This window comes from Ambystoma mexicanum, chromosome 11 (assembly GCF_040938575.1).
Source record: "Ambystoma mexicanum isolate Mex_15411 chromosome 11, UKY_AmexF1_1, whole genome shotgun sequence".
Taxonomy (NCBI): Eukaryota; Metazoa; Chordata; class Amphibia; order Caudata; family Ambystomatidae; genus Ambystoma; species Ambystoma mexicanum.
In genome coordinates this window covers 1,125,670,195-1,125,697,215 of record NC_090934.1, presented here as the reverse complement: position 1 = coordinate 1,125,697,215, position 27,021 = coordinate 1,125,670,195, and the positions used below count along the sequence as shown (strand labels likewise).

Below are 27,021 nucleotides of genomic sequence, written 5' to 3'. Positions count from 1 at the left end.
ATCTGTATTTAATTTGTTTTTCTTGTAAAGCTCGTATTACTCAGCGCAGTTCTCTCCACTTCTGCAGAGGGGAGCAGGTGAGGTCCTGAAATAGTTGAATTGACACTCCATTATATGAGAGGGATCACACCTGGAGGTCCGCTTGCAAGATCAATTATTTTTGCGGCAGTCTAGCTAGCGGCACCAGCGTATCCCTCAGCTCTGTGCCCGATTCCTGCTCTGTGGACCCAGTCTATGGGAATGTCTGGTTGCTCGTCCACCGCTAGAAGACCTGCAAAGACGCTGCTTCTTTAAGCTCTGAGTCAACCACCGTTTCTAGTAGGTTTCGGATGTAAATTTTCGATCTGCTGGACCCGTTTTCCAGGTCCTAACAATGAAGCTGTACGTTACTCGCTAGAGCTTCCAAGGCTTCAAAGGATCTTTGGTTATCCTCCACCATTCCTTGGAACGCCCTTTCTGTGGTGTCTGTGCGTTTTCCTAACAAGACAATGTCCTTCATTTCATTGAGAGCCCGTTTCACCTCAGTGAAAGGATAATGTGTGCGTCTTCAAAGTCCTTGAAACAGGCCTCCAGGGCCGCTTTGGATGCTGCCATGTTAGTGCCCGCCCTGTCCTTAGTGTCCACCTGTGGCTCCCAATCCGAGGGCGGGAGTAGACGTCCTGTTCTCTGGACCAGCAGCAGTGGAACATGCCATTTCATAATGTTGTCATCAGGGGAAGCTTGCTTTGGGTGCCTTTCCCCTTAGCCCCCCGGCATTGGGCTCCTTGATAGCTCTATGCTTGCCCAATTGGGCATGGTACATGGTCCAGGGGTCCCCGGGTATTGGTGGGGATGCAGCTGTGCTATTATGGACATTGTTGTATTGACCATTCAAGAGTCCCTCAAGAGTCCCTCTGCTCTCCTTCGTCTGGGACTCGCGTAACCTGTCCAGAGCCTCTGCATCAGACAGGAGCCAGGCTGCAGAAGTTGAGTGTGGTTCAGGTCCTATATGCCATAGTATCCCACACAGTCTCCTCGAGAGATGATATGCGTCCGCCAGTTCTTCCCGTTATTGATGCACTGTGCGCCCAGAGTGCTTCCCTGTATGAGTTAAGAAGGAGGGAGCTCTTTGCCGGGTGTTCTGGATGTGGCGTGCCAGAGGGATTGATTGTGGGGCCTGGAACCGCCTCACCGCATACAAGCTTAACAGCCTCTGAAAGCAGGTCCCCTGGACCACCCCTAAGCTGCCAGATGATAGTATGAGGAGGAGGGGCCAAGCTGGTGAGCGACCCTGCCGAGTGGCTTGCTCCCAGGAGAGAGCCCCTGCTAATGCGCTTCAGCACAAGTGGGTCGCTTCTTCTTGACAAGCCGACTGCTGGGACCTGCACTTGCCATCTCCCTCCTGCCGTGGGCGTCCCAGTGGCCTCTGCTCCCTGGCCTGGAATTGCACCACTCCCTTTGAACCAGCGCTCCCCGAACTCACTACACGTCTGCTCCTCGCCTTGGAGCTCCAAGGCGCCTCCCGGCTGAAGTCCTCCTTGCTAGACAGGTTCCTTGCCTCCACTTCTCCACAGTCCGGGTAATGCATACCCAGACCACGATCCCAGCTGCTGATCCCACTGCTGGGCTAACCAGTCAACCCTCTAATGGCAGGACAGTGCTCTGCTCCAACCAGCAAAGTAGCCGCACTTCTGGACTGCCGGGGCGGACCACAGCCAACAGTCCCTCTGCGCTGTGTTTCTGCCTGGCTTACCTGCAAAGTGTTCACGGGCCGCCAGTGATCTCCATTCTGCCTGCCGCTTCTCGGTGAGCCCACCCTTCGCCCGCTGGGCTGGTCCTTGGATGTGTGCTATTGCAAAGTGCCTCTTTACTTTAGCCTTGCCGGTGCTTAAGGGCCTAGTCGGAGGACAGAGAAATAGGCTAACTCATGTCTTCACAGCCCGGCTGCCATCTTGGAATCCACATAACCTTTCTAACGCCATCTAGAGTGATTAGAATGCAACTCTCGACACACAAGCTTTGCGCAAAATGTGGTCTACAGCTTTCACATTCCTGCACATATGGCACTTGACGAAACTAAGCCGCTTTTGGAAAGGGGCAATAGGAAAAATTCAGGATATAGTGTCCATGAGGACGACCTGGATCCATGGATGTGTTTCCCTGAGCTGTTCCCTTAGACTATGAAACAGGTCAGTAAAACAGTACATTTGACATTTGGCATTGGTATTGGCTAAAAGACACATAGTTATGACATGGTACAGTCGACTGGCCTCAAAGTTGCAAGCTTGATGAAATAGAAAAGAGCCGAAATGGAAAAGAGCTGAACTGCCAACTTTGGTGAGGGTGAAGTCAGATGATGACGCTATCGAAGTCTTGGGATGATTGGAACAGACAATGCGGCTAGATAATTTGATGTACCCTTTAAACAGTACTCGGCTCCAAATTACAGGATAAAGGCTACCTTAAGAAAGTAGTGAAAAAGGCCTTTAAGAGAGCAAAAACCAACAATAGAGAAGCACTACTATCAGAACAGGAATGAAAAGATTACGGATATCGTGTTTGTCAGCACCTTCAACACTCGGTCGATTGAGATTACTAAAATTGTCAAGAGACACTGGACATATTGGAAGGAGGAAATTGTCCACTAACAAAACCATTATGCGCATTTCGGCGCGGTGCAAATTTGAAAGAACTGTTACGAAAAATGACATTTCACTCAAGAACAGTATACAAACAAGTATTACCGAACAATGGGGATTACCCAAGCTAACCGGACACTCAACATGCGGAGAATGCGTGAATTGCAAATGCACTAGCCGCTCCATAGAAGTGGACCTTGGACTCGACAAACAAGATTTACCAATTTGTCCAATATAGTATATGCCATCTGGTGCCCATGTGCCAAAATTTACATTGGTATGACAGAGAGGAAGGCAAAACAACGGATTAGCGAACTGCATCAAAAATAAGGTTTTCACAGCGCCCCTTGTTGCACACTTTTTGAAAATGTAAAACTCCAGTGACACATTAAAATGAACCATTCTGTGGCAACAAGATAGCATCTCCTGCTTTATCATTTGTTCTAAGAAATTGTTATTCAGAGATCAGTGGCTTATATTTCTAACTACACATCAGAAACAGGTCTGAACAAAATGATCACCTGGAGCAGCTTTTGAACAGTCTACGCGAGCTAGTAGACTCTGATTGCCATACAGCGTTTCGCACTAGGCATATACAGAATCCATTTTAAGCAATATAAAACAAACTTGTTTGACATGCAGCCATCATGTAGTGCCCCGTTTAACACATAGCACTAATACGTAGTAGCCCACTCAAAATTAACAACATTAGACTTTCCTGACCTCTAATTCGGCACCTATAGACGAATCGAAATGTATTGCTCAATATTGGGATGTGGACATTCAATACGAATTCCAATAATGCCCCACTGAAGTAGGTCCATAACTCACAGCAAGCAAGATGAGAACTGCCCCAGCGGGCTATACACGAGCGCGTGGGTTTGAGGTAGTCACCTTTTAGCGGGCAGTGCATGTGCCAGTTACCAAGGGTGATGTAGGAGTCAAACACCCTGTTTGGACAAATTTACATCCGTCCGCTGTTAGGAAAGATTTCTTAATTGTGGGTAATTTTCCTTCCATGTGGCAACCCCTAAACTTTTTGCTGCTTTCACATGGATCTAGACTTTGCCAGAGAAGTGCAGCCTTCTGCCGTACTCCTCTGGGCTTTCGTGTCACGCTCACCTGATTCCAACGGAGGCGCAGGTCTGGCTTCAAGTGCTGATGCTTCTTCAATGGTGAAGCGCAGGACTCTGAAGATGGACAGGTAGGGCCCCTCTACTCTGGCTTCTCTGGCTCGTAGGAATATTCCCCTGTGCGTGAAAAGGGAGTATTACCTACTGACGGAATAATGTTCAAGCCTCCCACTCCCTTCCAACCCTCCACGATACCCTTCCATGATTCCCCGTGAAGTCTCACCTTAGGGTCTGGAAGGATGAATTCTCCATCCTGCTTCTGATGCAGGGGCGCGTTGAAACCCAGTTACTTCACTGGATTGAGGTTTGATGGAAGTTCAAATAAGCTTGACTAATCAGGTAAGGCGCTGTAAGAGTTCTGTTGCAAGTTCAAAAGTTCAAGCTTAATAATAATGTTCATTGTCTTATTGCAGCAAGCGCTAACGCTTATGTCTTTTTCCCCTTAGGGGCCGGGGTTCGGAATGCCGGAGATATGGCGCCGACCCAAAGTGAAACGTGCAGTTCCAATAAATGACAGGTAAGTTCTGGATGAGCGTTCGGGTAATGTCTTTGCATTCGCTCATTCAATGTCTTTGTCTTTTTTCCCCATAGGGGCCGGGGACCGGAATGACAGGACCTGAAATGAAATGGGAATGACCCAACAGGTAAGTCTTAGAAGGAAACTGAGCTTTTCCTATTCCCTTCCTTCTCTCACCTTGTGTTCTTGTCTTTTTCTCTCTAGGCTCTGGGAAGTGGCTGCGGATCCGGATGATCGCTGCTGAAGATGGAGGTGCCCAGGAAAGGTGAGTGAAATGCAGCGCTGCAGTGATCGAAGCGAAATGCTTTTAAAAATGATGTCTTCCCTTTCAGGATCGTCGGTGTGATGTCTCCGTGATACAGCTTTAGCAGGTAAGGTCTTATTTCTCTCCAATTCTCTCTTATCTCCCTTTGCAGGTGACCCAGGATGCTGACAGGCGTGGCTGAAGTCCAGCTGCGAGGAGCAGAACAACGCGAAGCGTGAGTTGCTGATCGGGCGTGGTTTAAATAGCTTTGGAAGAAGTTCCAGGTATGTATCCTTCCACCGATCAGGTATGTATCCTTTCCCGACCACACCCAGGTGGAAAGTAGTCCCACAGGTAAAGTAGTTCCATTCAGGCCTCAAGAGGGCCTGGATGTAGCAGCATGGTCTGCATCAGGTAAGTGCACATTAAAACACTTGAACACAAGTCTAGCTTTATGAGCCTGGCGCCTAAGGCGCCAGGACAGGGGTCCAACATGAGCCTGGCGCCTAAGGCGCCAGGACTGTGTCCAAAGGGCCCCAGCTTGGGCCCGCTGGCACTTCCCTGGGGGGAATGATGCCTGCCTCTGGGGTTGCTGGGTCTGACCTGGCTCCTTGGAGGTAGGCATCATGACATTTCGCTCCATTCTTAGGGGAAACTGACATGCCCTTAAGACAGTCAGTACCGGGAAACGTTTTCCGTAGTTTCTTTATCCTGTTGCAGCTTTCGTGCAACATGACACAAGAGGGCACTGTAAGCTAAGTTACTGCTCTCTTGGGTCTCTAGTCTTCTACAGGCCCTAGATACTCTTTGGATTGTAAATAAACGGTGCAAGTGAATCACGGACGGGATTGGTGGCAGCGATCGTTTGTGTTTTTGAGCTCCTTTTGGCGTTCTAAGCGCGTTTCTCGCGCTTTGCCCAAAATGGTGGCCTGGCTTCCAAAATGGCCAGACCACGAGGCTCTTTGTCCTGTCTGACCATCTTGCCCCTTCACCTCCCCCAGGTTGAGCCGACCCGGGGCCTTCCTTATTTGGGCATGTACTTTCCCGCGAAACAGATGCTTTTGCGGGCTTCTACAGGCCTTGTGTGTGCCTCCAGGATGGGGTCTGGTCCCAATACACATCCTGGGTGCCAGAGAGTCTAGGGTGGTGTGAATGCTTGGGACCCCCGTAGTCCGTGATAGGCGATAGGTCCACATATGGTGTGAGTGTTTTATGAGTGGATCTCCCATTGGGTCCCCTCTGTTTTGGCGCGAAGGGAACCATGGATAAGAGGGGGCTGGAAACGCCACTACCATGTCGATCTCCTGAGTTCTTACGAACAAAGGAATACAGGAGCCAAGTATCCTGCAACCACGAGACTGAACTGAGGAATCGCTGGTGACCCTCTGAAGGACTGCTGCTCTGCACTGCTGTCGCCTTGTGAAACCTTTTCTATCCCGGATCGAAAGAGAAGTCCTGTACTGGTACTTTGACCCTAGGAATAGTGGGGACAACTATTCTCGGCATCTTCACCATCTCCTGCACGTAAGCCTTCGGAAGTGTCTCTGGGCCATCCAGCAGACTGACCAGCCTACCCAGGAGTCTTGCTCTGTAACCGCCGTCAGGTTGTGTTGTATTACGAGTCCTTGTCACTCTCACACGATTCGTACACTTGGCATTCCCAGGTCTGAAGTGAGTAGTGTACATTTGGCTGAAATACACACGGCCGCTCCGTTGCCCTGCTGTGGTAACAAACTGTGCGGGTTCACTGCGTTTGGGACGTCCTCAACTCAACTTCTGCTGCTGCGGAATCTACACGACGACGAGACGTCCCCTGCTCCTATCTGAACCTGCCAGCACTGAAACTGACGCGGAGAAGCCTGGGTCTGCTTGCATCGGGGACCGGTGAGTAGCATCGTTAGGAACTGGTCGCCCTCCTGCAGGAGCCCATAGCTTTTCCCCTCTGTGTCTAACAGTACGCCTTTCCGTACTCGCGCTCTGCTTCTGCCCACAGTGGAGGCTGCGCTTGAGTCGCGGAGCTCTGTTCATCTTCATTTGTTCACTTGAAGAGGTCTACAGACAATAGTAATAATTTGTTTTGGTGAGATAGACGAAACATGTTGGGTTATACGCATTGGAAAATAAACAGTGTCGATAATTGTCATTAGCTTGAGATTGATGTCCCGTACAGGATTAAGGGAGACTGTAAATAACAGATTACTCTGGTAAGTGTTAAGACGGATTTCTGAACTCTGTCCTGGTGGCGCAGAAGTTCAGAAGGCCAACCTAATTACTTGGAACAGGGTAACCTCTGGACGAGCCAGACCAATCAAGGTAGCGATCGCGGCAGTCAAGACTAGGTCTCAAGAGGGGTGAGGGCGACTGAAAGCCCGCAATGAGCACACAAAGCAAGGACACTTACAAACTACTCCAAGCAGGTGTTATATTAAAAATATATACACATTTATTACAAGGCCTTTGTAACATTCACCGTAGCGAGAAATCACAATAAAACTCTCGTAGACCAACACACACCAAACCAATACAATATATATATACAAATACAAACGAGTCTAACGAGTTAGACGCACAAAATGTGTAGACCACCTAGATGGGGAGGAAAACAGGCAGTGCGAATAATAATTAGACCCAGTCCGCCTTCAGAGGCACCTAACTAAAAGGAAGTCCAAGCCCTACGAAGAGTGGAGCCTTGTGCTCAAAAGTACCTGCACACGCTGGTGCCAACGGGCAAAAGGGGAGTCTCTTCGATGGAATCAGGCAGTTCAGTTTAGTGCACAAATGAAGAAGAACAAGTTCCGCAACTCAAGCGCAGCCTCCACTGTGGGCAGAAGCAGAGCGCGAGTACGGAAAAGGGTGCTGTTTTGACACAGCAGGGAAAAGCTATGGTCTCCTGCAGGAGGGCGACCAGTTCCTAGCTATGCTACTCACCGGTCCCCGATGTAAGCAGACCAGGCTTCTCCGCGTCAGTTTCAGTCGCTGGCAGGTTCAGAAGAGCAGGGAACATCTCGTCGTCGTGTTGAGTCTGCAGCAGCAGAGTTGAGTAAAAGACGTCCCAAACGAAGAAACCTGCACAGTTTGTTACCACAGCAGGGCAACGGAGCAGCTGTGTGTATCTGAGCCAAATGTACACTACTCACTTCAGACCTGGGAACGCCAATGTACGAAGCGTGTGAGTGACAAGGACTCGAAATACTACACAACCTGGCGGCGGTTACAGAGCAAGACTCCTGTGTAGGCTGGTCAGTCAGCTGGATGGCCCAGAGACGCTTCCGAAGGCTTATTAGCAGAAGATGGTGAAGATGCCGAGAATAGCTGTTCCCGCTATTCCAAGGGTCGAAGTACCAGTACAGGCGTTCTGGTTCTATCAAAGGTGAAAAGGGTTTCACAAGGCGACAGCAGTGCAGAGGAGCAGTCCTTCAGCGGTTCACCAGCGATTCCTCAGTTCAGCCTCTTGGTTGCAGGATACTTGGCTCCTGTATTCCTTCGCTCGTGAGAACTCAGGAGATCGACATGGTAGTGGTGTTTCCAGCCCCCTCTTATCCACGGTTCCCTTCGCACCAAAACGGAGGGGACCCAATGGGAGATCCGCTCATCAACACTCACACCAAACGCGGACCTATCACGGACCACGGTGGTCCCAGGCATTCACACCACCCTAGACTCTCTGGCACCCAGGATGTGTATTGGGACCAGACATCCCAGCCCACGTCCTGGAGGCACACACAAGACATGTAGAAGCCCGCGAAAGCATCCGTGTTTCGCAGGAAAGTACATGCCCAAATAAGGAAGGCCCTGGGTCGGCTCGACCTGGGGCAGGTGAAGGGAGCAAGACGGTCAGCGGACAGGACAAAGGAGCCTCGTGGTCTGGCCATTTTGGGAGCCAGGCCACCATTTTGGGTTAAGCGCAAGAAATGCGCTTAGAACGCCAAAAGGAGCTCAAAACACAAGAAATGATCGCTGCCACCATTCCCGTCCGTGAATCACTTGCACCGATCAGTTACAATCCTAAACGAGTATCTAGGGCCTGTAGAAGGCTAGAGACCCAAGAGAGCTGTAACTTAGCATACAGTGCCCTCTTGTGTCATGTTGCACGAAAGCCGCAACACGATAAAAGAAACTATGGAAAACAGCGTTTCCCGGTACTGACTGTCTTAAGGGCATGTCAGTTTCCCCGTAAGAAAGGAGCGAAAGCCCAGAGGAGTGCGGCAGAAGGCTGCACTTCTCTGGCAAAGTCGAGAACAAGGTGTAAAACAGCAAAAATTTTAGGGGTTGCCACATGGAAGGAAAATTACCTACAATTACGAAATGTTTCCTAACAGTAAGGCATCCTCAAATGAGAGGAAGTGTCTGATGCTGCCTAATCAACATTGAATTGCACTTTATTAGCAAATTTGCACATGATTATTGTACTGTGATTTTATTGGTGATAACACTGCACTATGGGTTTTAGTTTTGTACAGGAAGGGTGTGGTTTTATGAACATTTTATGTATGGTTTCACACTTTGTATTATTTTTAGGATGAATTTTAGAATAGATAACAGAATAATTTTGTAGAATTGTGTCTTGTAAAGTGGGATGTACTAGGGTCGTGATTTTTGTATATACCAACTTTCACAATGTATGTGTGTCCTCTTTGACAAAATAAAGACAATATGATTTAAAGAAATTTAACGACTAAGGACCTATTTGGTACATGGCCCTAGTTAGGTATACTATGGACTTAAGAGAAGGAGTAAGCAAGACTGTGTGGTTCTTTAGTTTTTGATTGTCCCTAGGCAGATTGAGGGCTGAACCAAGCGGTCTATAAACTAGCCCGATCTAGTCTCTTTTTTTTTAATGTACCCTTTAAGCCTCCATGAGGTCATACTACACCCATGACAGATTATCAGTGCTAATGTTGGGGAAAGACTGGGAATGCTTCAACTATGCCTGTACATTTGTAACTACCATGCAACACCTTATGTGCTCGACCTAGGTCCCTCTATGGGGTGGGTTACTGTTTGTGGTGGTGGGAAGGGACTCTTTAAATCTATGTATGAGGTTCATACATAGTTATTGCTTATAATGTATTGTTAATAAAATGACACTTTCTTTTTTTTTTAAATGAAGTATCCCCAGTTTTCCTAATGGAGCAATCGATCACCGATTTTGGAATACTTCATTGCTCCCAACAGGACTTCGCACTTAGTTTTAAGGTCGCATTCTGTCGCATCGGAATACCACTGACATGTAGGCCAAAAGAATTATACAAGGATCTGTTAATTTATCTCAACAGAAAAATAGCAGAAGATCTTGAAGCAGAGAATACAAATAGCATTGTGGGTTAAAATGCCATGTTTCTTTAGTAATGACTAAAGATCTGGTCGGGAAGGTTGCAAAAATGAATTTGTACTGAGGATAGGTTTGGCTTAATAGGAATCCATGTATGATTTTATGCCCATCAATGGTTGCAGTGAACCAGGTATTCCTGACTCTGCCAACCCCTTTTAATAGTTTTCCTTATGGTCCCAAATAAAGTCTGCACACATAGGTGACAGACGCACAGTATAATGGGGTAAGTGAGCAAAAGGGGGAACACAGACATCTCCAAATACTACTCGTCACGGTACCACAGGTCATAGCCATTTCTAATATAAGCAAGCCAACAATAAACTCGAGACTGAGACAATACTCAATTCTCCTATTCAACCCGCCCCCTAACGCCCATATCGGGTTCCTAACCTCCATCCAAACACTAGAAACAAAGCCAGACCAGCAGAACTTACAGGCAAATACGTCAGCAGCATTCTCTGCATCAGTAATGGTTAAATATCCCCGTATAATTGGGTAATACCTTAATTTACAGTTGTTCATCATACCCTACTACTTGGGAATACCACATTTCTTACCCTTAGTTACTGTTGGGGTTCACCCATTCATACCTAAAGTGAAATAGTGGTTAGAACCAACAGGCCATGATCACTTTCGACTTGTGTCGACATCTAGATGCACAAGCATAACCCCAACCCATCGGATCTACTACCATAGGGCTCAACCTCTTGAGTCAGAAAGGTGGGTGAAAACAATTCCATTTTAGGTGGATGAGAGTCCATTGAAGAGAAGAGAGAGATAGAGTTTGGCGGGTGTGTGGGTGTGTGAACACTTTCTCTGGTGGGCGACACCCGCCAAAAGCGGGCGTGTTTAGAGGTATCTACTACTATATACTCTATATGGCTAACTTTGATGTCTGATCCTAAAGTCAGTCTTACTGGGGCACCCCAATTTAATCTTCCAATACAAGCCTGCTCTCCAATATGATTAATTTAAAACCAGAACCAAACTTGTGTACAATCTAATTGATGAGCTGTTTTGGGGGCGTGGACCTTGTAACCAGTGGTCTAAGTGGGCAGGGGCCGTGCTCCTCTACTTTTTTCTTTTTAAATTAAGTTGTACTGTTCCTTTAATTTTCAAAAGAAACCATTCCGAATAGTTTTGTTTTAAAATAAAAAAGTGTAGGAAGAAGTTGAAAGGTGCACTCACTGAACCTTCTGCCAACCCCTCCATTCCAGCAAACTACCGCCCCATCTCTATCACCCCTTTCCTGGCAAACTCCTGGAGAAGCTGGCTATCTCTCAGTTCACCCTCCACACTGAATCTGCTGGTTGCCTCCATGACCATCAGTCTGGCTTTAGAGCATCCAGAGGCATGCATGGAAACTGCTCTTCTGAACACCTGTGAAGACCTTCTCTCAAATCTTGACACAAAAACTCCCTCCCTCGTTATTCTTGATCTCTCCTCTGCCTTGGACATAGTAAATGACAAAATCCTGATCGCACCTCTGACACCCTGGGCATCACAGGTCAGGCTCTGGCATCGCAAACCTCCTTCCTGTCGGACCCCCCATCCCAGGTGGAACTTGGGTCTTTTCTCTTCATTATCACTCTTTCAACCTGCAGCATTCCCCAGTGTTCTAACCCATTACCCTGGTTCTTCAATGTCTACATGGCTTCACTGGCACGTGTGATTTCACTTTCATCTCTAACTTCCAGTGTTATGCGGATGACACGCAACTCTCCTTCAGGATACCCTCAGCCACCTTGCTCATATCGGACTGTCTGCAATTCAGTCATGTTATACTGCAAATAACCTTTGCCTCAACGCCAGTAAGACAGATCGTTGGCATTGGGACACCTGCTCCCGCTTTCCCACTCTGGCCGGCCTCCCTTGTCCCTGCGTCCGCACCCACCTGCGAGGCAAGAAAAGTAGGGTTCATCTGCGACTCCACACTCTCCACTCACATTTCGGACATCTCTAAAAAGTTCAACACCCAGCTGCACCTCCTCAGATGTACTCTTCCTTTTGTCACCTTCTGTCAGCGGCTCACTGTGCCCAGAGCCCTGGTTCTCTCAAGGCTGGACTACTGCAACAGCCCCTTTCTCAACCTCCCTGCCCCTGCTTTGTGCCCTCTGCAACTCATCCAGAACAGAACCGCAAGACTTATCCTTTGCCTTGTGCTGGGACCTACCCATCTGAAATTATGCCAACTTAAATACTGTCCTTCCAATTCCATTTCTCAGCTACCTGCAACCTTCTGCTAGTGAGCCGGTTCTCCAAGCACAGATATAATATATATATATATATATCTCTCCCCTCTCCCCTCTCCCCCCCCCCCCGAGGCGCGCCAAACTGTGGTGGCCAGCGAGGCTGCTTGCTCTTCTCGTCACCCTGCTGTGAGCAATCTTGGGACCCTGGCTCCTTCGGGAGTGGCCGCCACCTTCACGGCATCAACTGGATCCTGGGACCCCGGAGCTCCGGCGCCACCTGCCTGATTACCACGGCTGGCCCTTTTGCCCGCACATCAGCTGCCTTCCCCCACGGCCGCCCCCAACTCAAGATCACTACACCCTGACAACTACAAGGTAGGAGGCCAGGGTGGCCGGTGCCGGTGATCTGTTGGCCCCCCTCCCACCACTCCCACTTTGATTACGGACCCTCTGCCTGCCCTAGGCAGCGAGGGTTGGCCCTGGACCCCTTGTGCTAGGAGCTGCTGCAGAGCCCACGGCCCTCTGAGGCACCTGCCTGGATTGCGCCTGGTCCGTGCGGCGCCATTGTTGCTCTCCTGCTGGCGCCTTGCCCCCCTGCACATATACTGGGGACCCCAAATATACATTTCACAGTTCCTTGTCCGTGCCCTGGGCGGCCCGCCGTCAAACACCCCACTGTGCGCCCTCATTGCTGCGCCATAAACATTGACTCTCCTTGCCATTACGGCTATGCAGATGGGCATACGGGCTAAAATACAATACTTCATCAGGCTCTGAACTTATTAATACAAACTACTCTAGCCTTGATCATACGACTTAGGCGGTGTTTCTATATGGAACCGTTCTCCTAGCCCACCTCACTTTCCTAAATATACACCTGGGAGATCACGGCGTCACCCCAGCGGTCTACTGCATCCGCCATACCACGGCATTATTTAAGGAACCTACACCGGCTCTATACCCAATATCCCTTCCCGGTGTCCTCACCTCACCCCCCGGCCGGGGCGCTCACTCGAGAGGAGACCAGCGCTCGGCCCCTCTGTATACAGATAGGGCCCAGCGTCCTGGTATCACCCTGCCACCATGACTAGGGGAGCCGGGGCGAGCAGGAAGCAAAGCTTGTTAAATATGTTCACCAAGACGCCCTCCAAGCCACTCACGGACCCCCAAGAGGAATCATCTTCCGCCATAGCATCCTCAGCTCCCGATGACTCACAGAATGACTCACAGAAGATGCTTGAGTACATGCGGGAGGGCTTCACTGCCTTGCACACTAAATTGGACGACATGAATGGTACGATCTCATCCATAAAAACTCACATTGAGAAAACCGACGGCAGGGTGGCTGAGGTCGAGACGAGGGTCGGCGCCGTGGAAGACGATCTGGTCTCCCTACGCACCGCTGTGTCTACACTAACCAACCGGGTCTCCAGTGTCGAAAAGAAGAACGATGACCTCAAATCCCGCTCCAGGCGTAATAACCTCCGCATCGTCGGCATACCAGAGGACAACATCAGGGAACCTATGGAGGACTACATTGAACGCACTCTCCTAATGCTCCTCGACAACCCCAAGCTTTCTTCACAATTTGCCGTGGAAAGAGCTCATCGCTCCCTGGCTCAAAAACCTAGGCCTGGTGCCCCACCCCACCCCATCATAGCCAGAATCCTGAATTTCCGCGACCGAGATGCCTTGCTTCGTGCGGCTAGAGCCAAGGGAGAGTTGCATCTTGGAGCAGCGAGGATACACCTCTACCCTGATTACTCGGTAGCGGTGCAACAAGAGCGCAATACTTTCCTAGCGGTAAAAAGGAGACTCCGTGACCTGGGAGTTAAATACTCCATGCTCTTCCCTGCTAAACTGAGGATTGAACATGCCAATCAGACATTCTTCTTTACCATCCCAGAAGAGGCCTCGAAATTCATGGACGAACATTTCCCTGGCTAACCCAAGCACTCCTAACATGAATCTCATATGCTTCAATGTTTCTCACTATACCTGGTTCGCACAGGGGACTTCCTTGCACTCTCCCCTCTCTTCACGATGGACATTCAATCACCGGTGTCACTCTGAATGGTCTCTAATTCCTGCTATTATAATGTAACCATATGCTGTTGACCACTAGTCCACTCTTTCTCACAGTGTCCATCATATGTCCCAAGACACTATGTTTACCTTTACAATGTTGTTCCACCTCATCGTTCCGTAGGTCACTCTCCCCCCATTTCATCCCCCCCTTTTTTTTTCTTTTCTCTTTCTCTTTCCTTCTCCTGCTGTAATATATACCATAATATATCCTACTATGCAGCATCATACTCCTTACGCTCTCCCCAGTCCGGCGCGCCGTCGCTCGGCTGTCAACAGACCCCCAGGCGCTGATGCCAGAAAGTTCAAGGTTGTTTTGGGTTTGGTTGGGTTTCATCCCTCTGATTGGGGGAGGGATGTGGGTGAAGGGCGGTAAGGGAACAGTTTGGTTTAAAAAAGTCTTGACAGCCCCCAGAGGTTCCACTGACATCACGCACAATCAACTCATTCATTTAGCGAGATTGCAGCATACACCGTGGCTACACACCTTTCATCTCACTATCCATCATTTTCACTTAATTCACTATCACCCCTCCAAATATGGCTGATGATACCCTGACCTTTATGAGCTGGAACATTAGAGGGTTAGGCAATTATAAAAAGATGCGTCAGATCCAGCTCCATGCCGAACGCCACGGGGTAAAGATCCTATGTTTACAGGAAACGCACACCCGCTCGGAACATGAGGAGCGATTCGCCAAACAATGGGGACCCCAGAGATACTACACCGACTATTCCACCCAGAGCCGGGGCACCCTCACCCTAATACATAGAAGTCTAAAGTTCACATGCCAACATTCCCATATAGACCCACTGGGTCGGTTTGTGCTCATTACAGGCATATTACAGCGGCAGGAGATAGCCATCCTAAACATATATGGCCCAAACGTCGATGATCCTGACTTCTACCTGCAGTTAGCCACTATACTTGAGAGCTACCCTCTGATTCCTATCCTCTGGGGAGGTGATTTTAACACGATCTTCGATGTGGACCTGGATAGGTCTGGCTCTCGACCCCGGCAACTGTCCAGGGCAGCATATACCATCCTGAGATCGCTCCCCCGCCTCTCCCTGATCGACGCGTGGCGTCTGATGTACCCCATGGACCATACATACTCCTTTTACTCTTCTGTACACGACTCGCACTCGAGAATTGATAGATGGCTTGTCACAGATATGCTGATCAGATGTATATCTCACTTAGCCATTCTCCCCAGAACATTATCAGACCATTCACCTGTCCTCATCTCCCTAAATTGGGGTCCGGACGCCAACAGAACTAGACAGTGGAGAATGAGCCCATATATACTACTTGACCAGGTCTTTGCCTCCGAGCTTGAGTCCTCCATTGAAGAATACTTTGCGTTTAACACAAATTCCGTCACAACACAAGCAGTGCTCTGGGAGGCCTTTAAAGCACACACCAGAGGGGTCGTCATCTCCAAAAGCAATGGCATACTGAAAGACATCCGCGCCGATATCGCCACTAGCGAGTCGGCCCTATCGGTTTACGAAGCCCAGTACGCCGTTGATCACTCACCTGCTACTCTAGCGCTATTGAGCTCTGAGCTACACAAATTCCGAGACCTTGCTGACCGTGAGGTCAAGTTCCTGGACTCCCCCCAGATCGCCAGGAAATATGGCGAGGGCGAGCGCCCCGGAAGGATGTTGGCTAGACTGCTGCGCCGCGAATTCAGCGCACCTAACATTCTAGCCATTGCTAGGCCTGATGGTACCCTCTCCACGTCCCCCCCGTGACATCAATTCAGAATTCTATTCTTTATACACTGCCCTGTACATGGAGGCCGATAGTGCCCAGACTTCTGAAATTGAATCCTTCTTAGAGAACCTACCATTATCGGTCCTATCACCGGACGCCATTGCCGCCCTCGAAAGGACCTTTACCCTCCAGGATGTCGTAGAGGCCATCGATTCACTATCATCCGGAAAAGCTCCCGGCCCGGATGGGTTACCAATGGACTTCTACAAGTTATACAAGACCCAACTAGCGCCACACTTACTCACCCTCTGGGAAGAGTCATGCGATAGGGGTATACTTCCACCATCCTTGTGAGAGGCACTGATTACAGTGCTCCTCAAACCTGGTAAGACTCCCACGCAATGTAGCTCATACCGACCCCTCTCACTGATTAATAGCGATATTAAGATATACGCTAAACTACTAGCCAACCGCTTAGCCCCGAGCATGTCTCACATTATTCACCCAGATCAAGCTGGATTTGTCCCAGGGAGGTCTACATCCCTAAACTTAAGGAGGCTTTTCAATATACTTAGCAGAATAGAGCCAGCCACACAGGCAGTGGCAGCTGCACTGGATATGCAGAAGGCTTTTGACTCAGTCTCGTGGAAATACCTGTGGTGTGTACTCGAGAAATGTAGATTCGGCCCCAACTTCCGTTCCTGGATAAAGCTGCTGTACACCGCCCCGTCGGCCAGGGTCCGTACGGAGGACAGATCATCTCCCTCCTTTCAGATATCCAGGGGTACACGCCAAGGCTGTCCCTTTTCCCCACTCATTTTTGCCATAGCAATGGAGCCTTTTGCGGATATGATTCTCCAATCACATTCACACAGGGGGCTGCGCACATCTGGCCGGGTGGACATAGTCTCCCTTTATGCCGACGATGCCCTGCTATATGTTCGTTCCCCCGAAATCAACCTTCCCCCTATTTTGACAGATGTTACTCGCTTTGGATCCATATCTGGTCTTAGGGTCAACTGCTCCAAGTCCACACTATTTCCGCTCACGGAATCTATACGACCCCCCCCCCCCGAACTGCATGGGTTCAACTGGTCCCCCTCCAGCTTTACCTACCTTGGGGTGGTGGTCTCCCGCCACACGTCGCAACTGCGAAATGATAACTACCAAAGATATCTAACTAACCTAGAAATTAAAACCTCCAGCTGGACTAGGCTTCCTCTCTCACTTGCAGGCAGAATTGGAATTCTTAAAATGGTTGTATTGCCCCAATTACTGTACCGTTTTACCAATCTGCCACTGTGACCTGGAGATAGCTTCTTCCAATCACTACGTAGTATATGTAACACTTTCCTCTGGCACTCCGGGGCCGTCCGCCTCAAATTGACCACACTTACCTCCCCTAAAGCGTTGGGCGGATTCGCCGCACCCGACTTCATTAGATACTGGATAGTAGCACAGTCACAGTTTTCTGCATACTGGTTCAACACCACCGATCCCCCCCCCACATGTCTGCCTTGAGAAGCTATCTGTGTGCGACCGTGTGATTGGTTCCCTGATCCTCCAACCAGTTCCCCCAGACGTAAACTCTGCAAATCCTGTGGTCAGCACATCCTTGGCTCTCACCAAACTCTGGTCCACGGTGCATACCCCTCACCCCTTCCACGGCGACTTGCCACTGTGGAACTTTCTCCCCGACGTCCCACACGTCTCACCCTCCATGGTCACTCGCTGGGCCACTGCAGGCTTCCTGAAACTATGCGATGCCTTTAACCAGGGTAACTTCATTGAATGGTCTGATCTCCCTTCGCCACTTAGGCGCCGACCTTCGGCGTGGTTACAATACTCTTCACTTCGCCAACATCTCAAAGCCAGATATACAGCCTTCCCCGCCATTCCCCCTGACGAGCCCTTGTTGGAAGAGCTCTGCTCCTACATCTCCGTTAGAGGCAAGGTGTCCAGACTTTACTCCTTAATCCAGGCTAAAGCGGCCCCCATTTCACTGAACTCCGTCGCAGATGGGAGGAGGACCTTGGCTCCAATATCACTGACGAGAGATGGTCTCGGATGTGCGCCCGGACTCATGAGGTATCTTATAACACTAAATTCAAACTCATCCAGTTCAAAGTCCTACACAGGTACCATCATACCCCTATGAGATTACGTCGCATGTTCAATACCACATCCCCCTCCTGTCCCAGATGCGGTGCTGACCAGGCCTCCTATATACACATGTTATGGCTTTGCCCCCGAATCACCCAATTTTGGCTAGATATCTGTACCACCCTGTCAGATGTCCTGGAACACCCCATTACTCCAACTCCACTACACTGCCTGTTCCATGACCTCCCTCGGCTGCACCGTGACTCTAAGAAACTAGCTGGACTATGCATGCTTCTGGCGGTTCGCTGTATACTGCTCTGCTGGCTCCGGCCTAGACCGCCTACATACACGCAATGGCTCAGATCGGTCTCCTGGGCCCGCTATACTGAGCAATCCTGGAACACGTTGCAGCATTCTCACTCCAGACCGAGAGATATCTGGCCGAGATTTCATGCCTACATGTCGGCCCTGGCCTCGCCACCAGTGTCTCCCTCTGCTTCCCCAGGCAGCTCCCCCTAGACTGGGTCCCCCCCTATCCGCCTTGCCCCCCCCTTCCCCTCTGGTGTATGTATCAATGCATTGATTTCCTTTTCTGTTTACTTATATGATCCACGCTAATTAAAATGTATCATTTACTTCTTGCTTTGCAAATACTACTCATTGGTGCCGTGTGGCCCCCTCTGTTTGCATTTGTTGTGCTGTCAAGTCAAATAAAAAGAATTAAAAAAAAAAAAAGTATACTCGCTACTTTAATGAGAAGACATCTTGTGGAGTTTGTGGTGGGTACCAAGATTATCAGACGCATTTACAAATGTGATTAGTGGGGCCCAATCTGTCAGAAACGGTCATTGTTCTCTGCATCGCTGCCTCAATTTTGGACATGGCAGCTACATTCCATATTGTGGCCCACCATTTATTTATACCTAGCTTGTTTTGGGACTTCCAGTGTTGTGCAATTACAACACACGCTGCAACTAGAAAGAAGGTAATTAATCTGGAGCTTCTGGCTGTTAGTTTGTAATGCCCCTCTGCGTTTTTGTTTCCCAGAAGTAAAACCAGTGGATCCATTTCCAGTTCGAACCCACATATCTCTCTGATCTGGGCGACTACTGCCTGCCAAAATGTTTGCACTTGTGGGCATTCCCACCACATGGAAAAATGAGCCGAGGGTCTGTTGCACCGCCAACAGGTGGGGGGAAGGGTTGGAGTAAATTTGTGCATGTGCTCGGGAGTGAGATACCAGCAGGGTATTAGTTTAAAGCTATTTTCCCTGAGGTGAACTGCTTGAGGCATTTTATTAGCTCTTGTCCAGATTTTGAACCACATAAAATCATCTATAGTCCTCCCTACATCTCCTTCCCATCTGACCATATATGTGTGCATGGGTTTAAACCTGGTCTTATTGAGCACCTTGTAAAGAGTTGGTAACTTAGCTCTTGGAAGGGGTGGTGGGGTGTGAGGATCACCAAGAAACAAATCCTCAAATGCAGTGGTCTCATGTTTCCCCAGGGGTGCTACTCGTGGTTGGGTGGCCCAGTGGTGTAGCTACAGATACTCGAACCTATCCCTTTCCCCCACTACATAGGCCTATCTGCATTCCTCAAACATAAGAGGATGGTTGTCCCGATACAACTGGCCCTGTGTATGTAGGCCCCCAGCGGGTGAATCTTCCCTTGTCCAAACCCGGAGAAAATTCCCTATTACCCCCACAGTTCTGTTTTAGGCGAATGAAACGTGGTCAACTTACATTTACATGAAGCTTTGCCCCAGCATTCCAATGTGGCATTAGAGGTTGGAAGACCCAGCACCCCGATCTTGCAAATCTTGGGGGAGACGCAGCATGTCTCATGTAGTGGGGTTCCCTGACGTCTTGCTCAATGTTCACCCAGTGTTTAGTTTCTTGTGTTTGGGATGCCCTCTGGCTCTCCAGAACCAGTGCTAACTGAGCCACATAAAGATTGCTTTCAATATCCGGCACTGCTAGCCCCCCCCCCCCTGCTATTTTAGGCACCATCAATGTATGTCTGGCTCCTCTTGGCCTCTTCTGGGACCATATAAATCTTAATATCTGATTGTAGATCATTCATGGGCGTTTTTTGGTATCCAAATGGACAATGCCTGGAAGCCATATAGTAAGCGTGGTAGTAGAGTCATCTTGACTGCTGTCATCTTCCCAAACTAGGAGATTTCCGAACGGGATATTAGCCGTATAAAGGACAATATATTGTGCTGTCAGGTTCACCCGTAAGGTATTTTAAGGTTCGTGGGACGCATGAGAAGGGCACATCTCTCTTCAGTTGCGCAACCATTTCTGGTGGCTCTGTAATGTGGAGTATAGTTGATTTTGTTAGGTTAATAAAGGCTGAGACCTCACAGATTTGTTCCAGAAGCGCAATGACATGCGGTAGCATGGTGCTGGAGTCCTGCATCTAAAAAAGGAGATCATTTGCATATAGGGCCTGCTTGTGGTGGTGATCCGCCATTTCAAATCCTTTAATGCCTCCAGATGAGCGCACCAAACAAGCCAAGGGTTCCATAAACAGAGCGAATAATAATGGGGACAACGGGCACCTTTGGTGAGTACCTCTATATAAGTGCACTGAATTGGAGAGAATCCAGTTTACTTTAATCTTCGTAGATGGTAATACGAAGTTGGCCAATGGTAATTTGCAGAAATGCTGGCCTAACCCAAACCCCTCCAGGACCTTGGACAGATATAACCAATCAACTCGACCGAACGCTTTCTCTGCGCCAATTGAAAGTAAATGCATTGCTCGCTTGTGTTTTTTGCGCCCAGGCCAAGATGTTTATTGTACGCCAGATGTTGTCTGCGCTTGGCACCCGAGTATAAACTGATCTGCCAACACCAGTTTCTGCAGGATCTGGGCCAATCCGAGGCCAGCACCTTTGAATAGATTCGAGAATCGTAGTTTAGGACTGCGATCAGCCGGAAGGATGAGCACAGGGTAGGGTCTTCATCTGGTTTAGTAAGCAAAGCCAGGAGCGATTCCCCCATAGTAGGTGTGATCGTACCCGTCTCCGCAAAGGTATTAAACAAAGTTTCCATAGAAGGGAAGGGATTGCTGAGATGATTATTATTTTTAAAGGTGGCCGTGTAGCCCTCGGGACCAGGTGCTTTATTGCCTGGGAGGGAACAAATGGCAGGTGCTATTTCTTCTGTTGTAATCGGTGCGTCCAGAGCTTGCCTTTGTTTGGCCATGACCTGGGGGAGCTGAGCCTCACGAATGAAGGCCTCCTGTTACAGGCTCACGGATGTGTCCGCTGTGAATAGCTCAGAGTCGAATTGTGATAGTATCCGTATATTCTCAGATTCGTTAGCATGTAGCTGACCGCTACTATCTTGTAGCGCCCCAAATGCAGTACTATTACACTGTGCTTGATGTTTGTAGGCTATCATTAGGGACACTTTATTGGAGGTGCTAAAGTAGAAGTTCTTTGTACAGAGTAGTTTATGCGCGATATCCCCCGCCCATAATGCCTTCAACTCTGCTCTGGCTACCTGGAGCTGTCGATATGTTTTCCTGGCCCCATGACGCTTGTATTGAGATTCCCATTTGATCACCTTTTTCTCAGCTTGAACCCTCTGGATGGATAGTAGCTTTTTACGGGCTGTGGCTATACTGATCAGTTCTTCCCTTAAGGTGGGCTTGAAAGCCTCCCACACTCCTGAAAGGGACACTTCCCATGTGAGGTTTTCTTGAAAGTACTGTGTGATCCGTGTTGTAATGTCAGAACATATGACTGGGTCTGTGAGTAGTGAATCATTCAGTCTCTCACCCACAGACGTCCTACCTCCCATGCCGTATCCTTCTAAATGTACTGTGATAGGGGAATGATCAGATACTAAAGCTGCTTCTATAGTGGCTGCTGAGATCCCGGGCAACAGGCAATGAGATACCAGAAAATAATCAATTCTGGAATAGGTGCGGTGCACATGCAAGAAATGGGAATTGTCCTGATGTTGAGGGTGAAGTTTCCACCATGCATCAACCAGGTTCAAGTCGGCCATTGCTTCAAGTCGGCCATTGCCCGTTTGAGGTGGGCCGCTCTCGCCGACTCAGCTAAGGACTCTGGGCCCGACCTATCCATACCACCACCAAGTACCAAGTTGCAGTCCCCTCCCATTACTAGCTCCCCTTGTTGGAATTGTGCTATTTGAGGAAAGAAGTCCGTATAAAACTAAGCTTGTTGATTGGGGCCATACAATGATACTACTGTAAGGTCTTTTCCCAGGTATGCGCAAAGCAACCCTTATATATCTTCCCATGGCATCGTTTACCACTTTCACACGTTCAAAATGTAGGGATTTCACTATTAACATTGCCTCCTCATCTACTTAGAAAGCCAGGGTGGCCAAGTACTGATGTGGCAAACAGTGTGATCTCATCCTAATCTCATCTTGGCTCAACAGATAAGTCTCTTGAAGAGCAGCAATGTCCTTCTTGAGCTCTATTAATTTTGAGAGGACTCCTTTCCCTCAGTGAGTCAAGTCTCTGGACATTTACAGATGCAATTTTTATATCAGCCATGGTCTATAACCACACCAGGTGTGTCTAGCAATCTGTTCTAACCATGGGGGCTATTTGCACAGACAAAGAAGAAAACCAGTGTATTCCTATGGCCCAGTTATACAAGCTCCACTCACTAGGATACTGTACAATATTCCAAATCTTGGTTAAGTGACACGTCCTGCTATTTTTCTGGATGTATGGCCACACAACAAAAAAAGATAAGCGAATAATAAAGAAAGACAAAAATAAAATAACCCTGTGTGAGGTCAACATCAAGCTCTCTGCTTGAATAAGGGCACATCTTCCTATTGCCCCTATGAATATAAATGGTTGCAAAAATAATCAACCTGCTGCTGCCGTTACAATTATTTCTATTGGTATACAGCTCCTTGGTATGATAGTTTCAGAGTACTTGAACCCCCAAAGGATCAGTGTCGCGCCCGAGGGAGCTAAATTGAGTTAGGTCACCAAGCCCGTCATTTAGTATAGCGCTTCTTCGTCTCTGCTCCCTTCGCTTTTGTCCATTGAAGGTCTCCTACGTTCAGGACGTCTGCTCTTCCATGACTTTGATTGTGACCATGGAGGTGCTGAGACTTCTGAGACCAGTTCTTCTGGCAGATATATATGTCTGCTGCTGGAATTTTCAGGGTTTCCACCGTTTCCTTGAGTGATGTAAACTGGTGTTGCGACCCATCCCTCTGGAACATGATCCGGAACGGAGAGCCCCTTTTGTAGCGGATCCCCTTTTCCAAGGGCCAAGTGGTAAATTTTGTCATTTGTCTGCGGCGTTGTATTGTTTCCTGGGAGAGATCTTGGAACAGCTGTAAAGTCGATCCTCAGAATAATAGGTCACCTATCGCTCTAACCTTTTGAAATAGGAGGTCCCTGGCTTTGAAAAAATTGACCCGTACCAGGACATCTGGCATGAGATTTTGTCTTGTCTAAAAATTGGGGAACACGCAATGTGTACGGTCCAGTGTAAGGTCTGCTATTTCAATCCCAGAGTATCTCTTGGAATAGAGATCAAATGTGCCCTTCCAGGTCACGGTCTAGGGTGTCTCTCGGGACTCCTCTTATTTGTACATTGTTCCTAACGGAACGATTTTCAGCATCCTCTTGCTTTACTTCTGCTATACGCCAGTATGATTCTTGTGCTGCCACCCTTTGCTCGAGTTGATCATGAGATTGGGTTTGTTCGCAGAAGGCTGTTTCCAAGTCGTCTAATTTAGAATAATTTTGCTGTAGGGTGTGTGACATTTCTGTGAGGGGCTTTTTAGGTCTTTTGCTGTTGACGCCATCTCTTTTTGCAGAGTCTGGAATAGGCGCAAGATGTCCCCTTTAGTGGCGGGCTGGGCTTGCTCCTCTAGCACCGGCGATAACTCTGGTGGTGGCTTAGGGTGTTTTAAGATGTCTCTGCTGGAGGCCCCTGTTTTCTCCTTAGCTTTACCAGTCTTCATCTTGCCCGTAAATTAGATTTCCTAGGGGTGTGATGAGGTCTTTCCATTTGAGGGCTTCTTTGATACTGTTATCACTCGATTTATACACGTTTCGAGCTTCCCACTAGGGAGAAGCACTCAGGATAATTACTTAGCGTGCCTTGTGCTCCCGGGGAGCTACTCTGTGCAATTAGTCTTTGCTGGGGGTATCCATTTACTCTTATTGTCTTTGGCTTCTGGGCAATTCACCAATGGAGCACTGAAAATGTGGGACCCAAAGCTCTCACTCCCCCACACCTCCCCCTCCCCCAAGGCCACCCATGGCTCAACATGTTCTGGCTCCTTAAACCAGATTGCCTGAGGTGGTGTAGATCTGTGTGGTCTGTGGGCTCAGTGACAGTACCCAGCAAGTTAACTCCAAGTGCTGCCTTTACCCCCATATGGTGCCCTTGTCGCTGTTTTACCAGCCCTGCCCCCGCAATCCTTGATGGCTTGGGTGCTGAAGTAGCCAAACCTGGAGGGCTTGGGCTGCCGGGCTTATTTGTCCTCTTGCCTCTTAAATCAGTATGTGCTGGGCACGCGCCATAGCCCCAGTGGAACGTACCTCTCCCCTGAACAGGATGAGGGGATAAGGAGCACCTCGGCCTACTGGTGCCCAGTGCACTGCTCATACCTGAAATCATGGAGGGGCACTCGAGTGGTGCGTTCCGCCTGTGGATTCTCTGCTGCGTTGTTAACTGTGGGGGATAACCCGCACCACGCCGGCCTCAAGGCTCGCCCCGACAGGGGTTCTTTCTTGATACGAACATGCGTGTCCCTCACTCCGGCTCCGTCCACTCTCCTCTTCCAATGCCGTGCTGGGTTGCAGCTGCTATTTCCTTTTCGGTTCCCGGCCCGGCTCCAGTCGGACGGGGCTGAGCTCTGTAGGATTGGAGGCTCCCCAGGGGGATTCAGATAATATCTACCGCTGAGCTAGTTTCCGATACTGTTATTTGTTGAAGTCAGGGCTTCATAGCTGTTTTTCCAGCAAGCAGCAGGCTGGCGAGTTTCACAGGGCTGCGGAGCCTCAGAAATTAGACCTCCATTAGGTTCCAGCCAGGCCACGCCCCCACCTCAATAATTTCTTTAAGACCTAGATTATGAACTGACTTAATTTGGGGGACACATAACTGATGCAAAAGTCGAAAGCAACCCAACAAACTCAATCCCTTTAATTCCTCATTTGACAAGATTTGCTTTTAGACAGGTTGCCCAGGATTTCTCCCCCCCAGCCCCCTTTGTTGGCATTAAAATGACCAGAGCGCTCATAAAATGAACGTTTGTCAGTACCGAAAAACAGACCATAAACTTAATTAGATATGAAAAGATCTTTGAAAGTCCATCCATCTTGATATATAAAACTGCAGATATGGCAATATTGCAGTTTTTAAAAGGAGATTCTTATTCACCCATTAGTAACATTCATTAATTTTAGCATTTTAGGTGGATTATATTGCTAGGTTATGCACAGTTTTTCACTTTTGTGCAGGTTTTAGGGCATTTGTTGAAATGGACTATTTGATTTGGATGCAATGTCTGCCGTTTGTGGAAAGCGCAAACTTTTCAGACCCTCTCAACACTTGGCCTATACATTACATATTGGTAGTGCAAGCCACTGGTTGGGTTAAATCTCAAAATACGTAAATAGGTCTCACCATGCTGGCAAATGGGTCTCCTCATCTTTGCCCAGCCACCCTTTCTGCCTCAACCATCCCCCATCCCTCCTCCCCCAACTGTCTGACCCAACCCCTTCTGCCCCAATGCCACTCCTGCAAACTGCTCTCTCCTCACTCCCCCATCTGCCCCCAATTTTCCCCTTCCCTCTTCTCCCCCACCAGTCTCCCTCCCCTTCTCCCCCTACTGCTCCCAATCACTCCCCAACGGACCCCTTATCAACTGCCCCCTTCTCCCCAAAGTGCCACCATCTGCCCCAATTCTATCCTTCCACAGCCTCCCGCCCCCTTCTCCCCCAACTGCCCACTTCTTCCCAAACTGCCTTTCAAGCCCACTCTCGCAAATTATCCTGACCCTTCTGCCCCAAGTCACTATTCCCAAACTGCTCTCTTCATCTGCCCTAATTCTATTCTTCTCCCCCTTCACCCCCTGCCCCAATAGTCTCCCACTCCCTTCTCCTCCCAACTGCCCCAACCTCTTCTCCTCCATTTCCCTTGTGCAACCCCACTCCCCTAAATGCCCCAACAGTCCCCATGCCACTCGTCTCTCTTCCCCCTTTGTACAAAACAGCCTCCCCTCACTCCTCCCAACTGCCACAACCCCTCTCCCCCAACTGTCTCCTTCCCCCAACCACTCTCCACAACTGCCCCCATTTCCCCCAAAATCCCCCCAACTGCCCTTCTCCCTGCCCATTCGCCCCAATTCTCTCCTTCCCTCTCCTCCGACAGCCTTCCACTCCCTGCTCCTCCCAACTGCCCCAACCCCTTCTCCACAAACTGCCCTCCTTCTACACCCCCCCCCCAACTGCCCCATGCCACTCTTTCCCAAACTGCTCTTCTCACTCCACATCTGCCACAATGCTCTCCTTCTCAACTGCCCCTACTAAAACGTCTCCCTGCTAACCCCTCCCCCACCCAATTGCTCACCCTTCTTCCCCAATTGCCACTCTTCTTCAGCTGCCCGCCCCTCTACTTAGACGAAAACCCTTAACACCCTTCTCTACTGCTTGAAACTAATGTTCCCCCTCTGCAATCTAAGCACAAGGAAGGAATTGGGCCAGAACAAGACAGAGCTCGGTTCCCACAACAATTGTCTTGCTGGAGCGCAGTTAAAAGTAGACCCGACTGGCTGACTTAATTGCGAGGTAGAATTCAAAAGAGTCCAGCAGATACTTACACTGCAAATCTCAAGTTAGGAATGTTAGCTCATTTCCTGTGGAAGTTACTCCTAAAAAGGTAGGAGCAGCTGGTTGGCTCTGGGTTGAAACCCCAGTCAACTTGAAGCCTGCATAATATAGGGTGGTTGAAATGAATACCAGTGTCGTCCAAACCAATACAAATCCATTGCTTTGGATGGAAGAGGTAGAGCTCCTTCAAGGAGGGACTTGGGATGATGG

General features: G+C 49.0%; 1 protein-coding gene across 1 annotated transcript in view; it reads right to left on the bottom strand.

Annotated features, from left to right (window-relative positions):
- Nucleotides 1–27,021, bottom strand: part of CA12 (carbonic anhydrase 12) — a 1,353,512-nt gene that overhangs the window by 1,220,656 nt on the left and 105,835 nt on the right. The gene's annotated exons all lie outside the window — the stretch shown is intronic.